This window comes from Opisthorchis viverrini, assembly GCF_000715545.1.
Source record: "Opisthorchis viverrini unplaced genomic scaffold opera_v5_161, whole genome shotgun sequence".
In the NCBI taxonomy this organism is placed as follows: Eukaryota; Metazoa; Platyhelminthes; class Trematoda; order Opisthorchiida; family Opisthorchiidae; genus Opisthorchis; species Opisthorchis viverrini.
Genome location: NW_008751815.1, coordinates 312438 through 321318, shown reverse-complemented (window position 1 = coordinate 321318; position 8881 = coordinate 312438).

The window sequence follows — 8881 nt, the reverse complement described above, 5'->3', positions numbered from 1 at the left end:
CGGAAGGTCTGTGGTTCGAACCCAACCTCTACCTCCCGATTCCTCCTGTCTAGGTTTGGGCAACCTGACAGTTTCCCAACCCTCGAGCAACCTTCGGGCGGCATAGAAGTTGGGCACCGAAGGCGTACTACTGTTGAACGATATATATTGTTCAGAACCTTCAGGGGGCTCATTATCGGTTTCGTGAGTTTGGAGCTCACCGGGCATATGGTTTTGAGCAGCCAAATCAATGAATCTGTTAGCTGAGCAGAAATATTTTTTAACGTTTCTTTTTTATAGACCCCCATGCACGATACAGAACTTTAGTGATATTCTTCCAAGCAATAGGCTGGCTTAAAATTTCATTGCAAAATACAGAGGAAGGCTTCCTTGGGACAATATCCCAGGCACGTTTCTAAAACAGGTAAGTGTAAATCGGTTCTTCCGATTGGTCGGAAACCTCAAGCAGTCCTTACACCCCGTATGAACTGTCACGATAAGGGGAGGGCAATTAAGTAGTACGCGAAGTTCAATATCATCCGTACAGAATTCGTCCGCCAAATTGTGCGTTCCAGTTGATGGAGGCCACGCATGACCGATATCCTCTGAGTGACGAATGGAAGAATGCACTCCATATGTTTTCTATGCATTCTCACGAGGATTAAATGAGAAAGAAGTCACTTGGACGGGTAAGAGCACAGCCTTCCTAGAATCAGATCGTTCGATTTTTAAGCTTCTCTGGTTTCTCAAACTTTCGGTTTGCTTCGCGTAACTTTTACAAAAAGTTAGTTAGTTTAACAACCCAAATTGTTCTAAAAGACAGTTTGATCGCTTGCATACCAACTCTGAAAAACGAAAATAAGTCCAGAATTAAATGACCTCAGGTCAGTCATCTTTCTGTGAATCAGCAGATTTGGTAATCTACTGAGCGGGGTGAATATTTTCTGAAATAAAATTCACCTCGTGTAGAACGCTTGGTGTGTTTTCCATGTAAAATCTTTCCATTTAAAACAGAGCATAAGTTTAAACTCAGTAAGTAGTACTACAACTCTGGATGCAAACGAATATCTCCTTGCCAAAAACGACTGGTTGGATGGCACCTCACACACTACTGTGGTGCAAGGCAAAAGTTTCGACGTTATTTTGTGAACTGCTGTCTTGGATACCGTCTTATAAGTAGCCCATGAACTCATCCGAGCCACAATTTTTGAGACATTGCCGAAATTCCGATTATCTCAATCGATTGGTTTGCCCAAATCACACATTCACTGGATGTCACATGTTTGCAAAAATGGTTCCTGATTTGAGAGTTTCTGCCGACAGAATCTTGGAACAACCAGCGTTCCTTGCTCATCTTCTTGTGTGCTCCGTGAAGCACTCTCTGGAAACGACCAACTCAAAGTTTGCTTTAATCAGCAGCTTCCTGAGTAATTTTGTACCCTGCACTGACCTTCACACTTTTCAGCAGACCACGTTCTAGCAAACTAATGATGTTCGCCAAAATGTTCCAATCAAACAGGTGTTTTACGACAAAATTGGTATTGAATCCAACCACCATGTGAGTGTACGTGTACGATTGTGGGAAGGATGGAAAAATATCAATGAGTTATCATCCAATCGATTTGGGTGACCAATATCGACCGGTTTATGGATCACTTGGTATTTTTGACTACCAAGAATGATAAAACTGTCACATTTTGGCATCAGTTTTAGTTTTGAGAGAACGGATTACGTCAGGATCATTTCAGAGGCATTTATCGATCGGATCAGTCAAGCGGTCCGAAGAGATTTTAGAGTAAAGCACGACCCTTGTGGTATGCCAGATGGTCTTAAAAAGAAGGACCTCTTCCACGATGGCCGAATTACTCATACTTTATAGCTTACGTTGACCATGACATGTACTGCGCATGCCAGAAGACCGTCTGCCTCGTACAGCTCTTCTCGCCGAGCCCTGTGATGAGTGGAAGCGACCGCGAGGTAGACAGTGTATGACTTGGCAACGAAGTATGAAAATACTAACCAATAAACTTGTCGGTCAACAACTGTCGCCTCCCCAGGATGGGACCCCGGGAATTAAATCACCAATGGCGGAAATAGCTCAGTTGCGCAGCCAATGACTGTCGCCTTCAATAATTAGCTATCTAGTTTCCCAACAAACGGAACATATCATCGCCTCCAAGACATGGCTGTATGTAGCACACTCTCCCGTCTTTCGGTGATCAAAGCTGTAGCAGCTGGAACCAATGCGCCTGTGGTTCACGGTTTACAGCTATCAAATTCAATTGAGAATTGATTTTGAGGATTTCTGTAGATACCAAATCGGAGCCAACGAGTATGCCCATGGGATGAATTTAAGTGTTCCGAACTAAAATGTTTTCAGATAACCGAAAAGAGGGAGAGAATGGGGATAAATGAGGGCAGGGTTGTTTTTGCTACTACGCTTTACCAGATTAAATTAGGTTTGCACGACTATGAGTCAAATATATTGTGACGTGATTCTTCCACACGGCAGGTGGCCTACTCTCGTTTCATTTCGGCCCCAGATGGGTAGGATTTACCAGCATTCTTATCTGTTCCACACTGGACCTGTTCATCCCTACCGCGGCGTCAATCGGCCCACATCTTCTGATTGCAACTAGAATCATGCAAGGCTTGGCTCAGGTAAGCCAATAACCACAGTTTTCATTATATATATATCGCTTTGAGGCCGCAATTTCAAATTTTCCAAAGTGATTGTTAGGTGAAGCTCCAGTGGACAAGAGAGAAATATGTCGACGTAACTATTTTCTGCTTCTTTTTGTAATGTACTCTTCATACGGTTGCTGAAAACTCCTCGACAGCCCACGACCGGTTTTGCCCTTTTTGGGGCACATCAGGTAGGCGCAGTCCCCGGGTTTCCGTGAACCTTATGTTCTAATTGAAACCAAATTGCACAAAATTAGCGAATATACACGCATTTGCAAACTAATTTGTTTTTTTTCGAGAGACTCACCTGAAACCCAGCTGCACCTCTCGTTTGTGATGTTCTCAGGTAACTGAATGTGCTGCACCAGGCCGCCTCATGTTTCAGTCGCTACGATATTCGAGATATCGTGATACATATATATTTTTTGTAATGTACTACTCATAAGGTTGCTGCTACACATTCAGTTGCCTAAGAATATCACAAACGAGAGATTTAGCTGGCTTCTAGTTGAATCTGTCGAAAAACCAAATTAGTTTGCAAATGAGTGTGTATTCGCTAGTTTTCTGCTTTTGTTTTAATGTTAAAATTCGCGGTATCGGTCGATATCGGAGCGAATTTGAGCCAACAATTTCCACACCGGATAAAATGGCTCCGACTCAACTGCGGTCGGGCTCAACGCCAAATTCACCGTCACCAGCCATCGGTTAGACAAAAGATGGACATCTAAGCTCCGGAAACAAATATTCGAACACAGCTTGCAGTTCCCTGAGCCTTCAGCCTGTTCCTTGTCATCAGATGCATCTCGGGGGTCTTTTAATTTGTCCCCTTATTACGACTCAAGTAATCCACTTAACTTGCAGTATATATGTTTCATCATTTTACAAGCTCTGAAGCGGCAATATAGTGCGGCAATGCCTTTCGGTTTGGCTGACTTATCCAAATTTGCATTCGGTTTTATTTGTTTAATTAATTGATTACTTAAGAGTGTAAGTGGGTGAGTGGTAACATTTGATGATCAAGTTTTATGAATTTTAATAAGAACTGTGCAAAACATATGTCAGTTAATGGCATTCTCGAACAAAGTGCACCGCACAAGGCCACCTCATGCTTCAACTGGTATAATCTCCGTATATTGCTTGCACTAGGTTCGAACAGGTGTCATTTGATTCACCCGCTGACATCACCATTATTTATGAATAAGTCTAGTTCGCAAGCAGCCTACACTTTGATATCCAATTAGAGGGAAAAACTGACGCAAAATTGGGGACGTTGCTTACCTGATGAGCCCCAAGAATGGTGAAATCACTTGAAATCTGTCGAGGAGTTTTCAGCAACTTTATGAGTAGTGTGGTCCATGAAGTAATAACTACTTTATATCAGTCCAGCCTGTAAATTCTTGCCTTAGTAAGTCCTTAGAGAGTTTAAACATAAATTCAGTGATGCTTTGTAGAACTTTAATTAGAACAAAAATAGAGAAAATCAAGAAATATGAGGACATATCATTTGGTCTCATGCGGCATACTATTTCTTGGCAATGTAAAGCATGTGACAGATCAGTGTCACCTTTATCGTCCACAAGTTAACCTATAAACGTCGACGTATAGGCCATCACACGTGACGCGGCACGTGATATCACTTGATGTGACTGAGGACCGTGGAACAGATAGACCAAAAAGTTCTGCAGTATGCAGCAGGGGCCAGGCAGATTGAGTCCTCGAAAAAAAGTCCTCAACTTGTCTACTTTTTTTACACCTGAACGGATGATTTCCCAGCCAACTGGGCTTTCGAAGCCAAGCGTTTAGGAACGTTTTGCTAAGGCAATCGTGAAAGGACGTGCTGTTTAAAAACCGGCTACTTTTTGGAGATTGGTTCCCAGTTTAGGTGAGGAAAGAATCTGCACGAAACATGTTTTATAGTTGGTAGGCACCGGCATCATTTTGTGGATCTTATATGTGAAGTGTCATAAAATGATCCACTTTCAAGAGAAGACCCAGTTGCCACGCAACACAAGTTGAACTGAACACATCTCGCTCCAAATAGTTTTACGAGGTTTCTGCTGACTCTTTTGCCCTTGGCCTGTCCGGCTGTCCTCCAGTAAATTAGACCCCTCGTTTAAAAATACTGAATTTACTTGGTAACACATTGGTTCAGTTGTTTGGTTTCCTTTATTGTTCGAAAGTTCGGTTGCAGCACAAAACAGTTTACTGCAATGTGTCTACTTATAGGGCGTGATGATTCCAACAGGTACTTGCATCATTGGTCGCTGGGCTCCACCAAACGAGAGAAGTCGCACCATGGCTTTCGTGGGTTCTGGTAAGTTTTGCAATAATTTCGCAATCGGTTCCGCTAAATGACAAATTCCTTTTTACCATACTATACTATATATACGATACTCTATGTATCATTCTATAATGAAACAAATACAGATACTTAAATTCTCTTGTCAGGGCACATTTACAAACTTCTTGAGGTATAGAGCTTACGGTGTTCGTGAACTACCGCTGAAATGGGATGAATTAAAACTGGTTGAAGCTAAGGTCATTCAACGATCATCCAGGTTTTATTTTTACTTCAAGTATACATTGACGGCAAAGGTGAGTTTGAAACCAGATCGACAGAACCGGTTGATGGAAAGTGGTTGATCGGCTGAAAACCATAGGTGGACCAATCGTACGAATGATTAGAAAGCCTTTGAATCCTTCCAAAAGAGCACTTGGTTTGCGAAATACACTCATTAGCAAACAAATTTAGTTTTTCGAGAGACTCACCTGAAACCTAGCTGAATCTCTCATTTGTGATTCTTCCAGGCAACTGAATGTGTTGCCACCTCATGTTTCAGCCAATACGATATTTGAGATATCGTGATACATGTATACTCGTCATGCACTACTCATAAGGGGACTTTCATTAGCTCAGGACGTGCGTATGACTGTTCTTGTGTTCACAGCTGTTGTGTGTGTGAATCTACGTACTTACGCATCACGATGTTCCACTAACATACTGCGCATTGATGTCATCCCGGTGGATGAGTTCAAGTGAACTGCTCAATTCAGTGAACAAATTGGTTGCCAGCCAGCTAGAATCGACCCTGAAAACGATGCTGGAAGATGTGCCTGATTACAAAAGTGCAAGTTATTTTTGATGAATTCACACCTCTAGTTACAAAGTAGCCATTTTGATTGTTGGAAGCTATCAGGAAGATCAGATTTCTGAAAGTAACCTCAGAACGACCGGAATCTACTGCTCCACCAAAATCTCAACAGGAAAGCCGGTAAGCATCCAGGCCAGTCAATCATTCAATCAATTCAGTAAAAGCTGATGAGTGTTCTTGCGGCCACAGAAGCACGACCGAATGTGATCAGCGTTCAAGCATTTCATAGAGGCATGATCGATGTTGACGGATGTTCACTGACGCCTATCAGACAGCTTGGATCAATGGCAGAAAGTTCCCTTTAAATAGGGTGGGGCCGTTGTAACTTTTGCTCTCCCACGCACTCACGCTCTCGGAATATAGCGGTTGTGTTAGTTGAAGATTCCTGGAGGCAGAAAAAGTCTACCCCTTATAGAGGGTGCTGAACCAGCAGTTCTTCTGAAAAACAATGACAAATTGACAAAAGGAATTAGTAATTAAGCTTGTGCTTGGAATTTCAAATTTATACTCCAAAATAATCCTCTATGACCCGTTCTTCTCGTGCCTTATCGTCTGGAAAATATTCACCATTCGCCCCCCCCCCAGAACAGGAAAAAGTGTCAGACGGGCAACGCCTGACCTGAAAAATAGTTTGAAAGAGATTACGGAGAGTTTGGGGTTGCTGCTTCTGCTGCTTTCACTCTAGGATGGGATCGTCAAACCACTCAGTGGGCTTGGCTGGAGACGCTACGATCTAAGCAATGTTGACGTATTTTTCAATGTCAAACTGTTTGGGTGCTTGGATGTGTAGGTACTTAACAGGGCATGTTACAGCTAGCAACAGAGCATCTGTCAGTCAACTTTTTAACAGTTAACCATAGTTGTGGATTTACGGCAGTGAAGCGTCAACACCAACACCAATTTTGCTGCTTTGATGATGACATTGATGAGGCTGATGATGATGATGATGATGATGATGATGATGATGATGATGATGATGATGATGATGATGATGATGAGGCTGATGATGATGATGATGATGATGATGATGATGATGATGATGATGATGATGATGATGATGATGATGATGATGATGATGATGATGACGGTACTGCACGAATATTCAAGTTGGTGAGCCGCAAGTTTGTAGGCACCAAACGCAAATTATTTTGCACACAAATGAGCTGAATGGGGTGTTCAGACTGTGTTGTAATAGTTACCGGTGCAGCTGAGTTTAACATCCGGCAAGCCTAGTGGATTGTGTTGAAACAACCTCCATGAAAGTTTGCTGTAAATGCATGTTACGATATCTTGGTCTTTACTCTCGAGTACTTTTTAGATTACCAATCTAAGTCTGACGGCAGAAACCCAGTTAGAAGTTTTCAGGCCATTCATCCAAACCCGGAAACAGCTTATTGAAGTTTGCTAATCCGTGCTTGCAATTAGAGCAGATTGTGGACAGCACTTTTATTGAAGCGTAGAGCCTAACTTATGGAAGGCACCGAAAGATTTTGAAAAACCATGGGGGGATTCTATCAAGAATGTGTTTCTTAATTTAGAAACAAACACAATACGAATTTAACCCACTAAATCATCGGTAGGCATCATTCTATTTGATTGCAGCTTGAAATGACCGCACAAATGGTGCACATCCATTGAAAACCAGCATACACTCGTCGACAGCGTTTTGAAAGTTCGGAGGTTTTTTTTGGTGAACAGAAAGGTAGTGAAGCGGCACATGACCGTAGTTTTCTCAAGTGCGAAGATTAAACGATTATCTTTGGTCTCCCGTCTGTTATTTCGGGTGTACTTTGATACCAAACCTCAGGACGACGCTTTCACCAGTGTCACTTTATTTGGCCTGCATGTGAAACGTGTGTTTACACAACGTACCTCCTATATGTCGCGTAATGTTTACGGGCGGCACATCCGACGTTTACCTTGGTTCAAGTCTTGTGAGGTCAGCAAAGCCATTTGATTCGTGTGGTTTGCCGAACGTCTTTGCGCATTGGAGGATACAGTAACGGAGACGTTCTGCGGATAAACAAACCGAAAGCTTGGGATCTCTCAGTCTACATCCATCAGCCGCCATCGATTAAAGTTGGACATTAGAATAGAATAGAATAGAATAGAATAGAATAGAATAGAATAGAATAGAATAGAATAGAATAGAATAGAATAGAATAGAATAGAATAGAATAGAATAGAATAGAATAGAATAGAATAGAATAGAATAGAATAGAATAGAATAGAATAGAATAGAATAGAATAGAATAGATCAACCCCTGGTTCGTCGGTGCCACGTTGGTAGTCTAACCACAAAGATGAACCAGCTAATCAAGTTTTCCTCATGATATTGATCATTTCCCCTGGATTGTGAGAAACACACTTGCTGTCAAGTGAGGTCTGTATTCTGTTTGCCGCCAGATCTTTTCGACATAATTAGATGATGAATACTAGTTTTTCTGTGAGAATCATCAAAAACTGCACACGTTTTATGCTGGTAAATTCCTTGTGTGCGTAAACCATGGTCCTGAGTATATCCACCCCTACGGCACTGCCGACATCAGAAAGATCTTCCACTGGCAGATACTATTTGCCAGAGTGGCGATCTTTCTTGTAAAAGCCCGGTTTCCGGGTTGGAACCTAGTTATTGTACCATGTCGATGGATGACCTGTCTTGCGGGATATGAAGACCGAAGAAGCTTTTGCAACGAAAGGCGTGCATCAGCAGACATATCTTTGGGTTTTGCACCTTGGTAAGCAAAGAATGGGGGACAACGTGGCATCAGTAGACTAGCAACACGGCGTCGGTGGGGTCAAGGGCATAACCGATGGTTACACTCAAATTGCTCCGGAAAACTTGTCAATCTCAGCGATATTCTGAAAGTCGTCGAACGAGAATCTTAGCTAAATACACCCATTTGCAAACAAATTTGGTTTTCCGAAAGACTCACCTGGAATTCAGCTGAATCTCTCGTTTATGATGTTCTCAGGCAACTGAATGTGCTGCACCAGAACGCTTCATGCATCAGTCGCTACGGTATTTGAGATATCGCGATACATATATATCTTTGTAATGCACT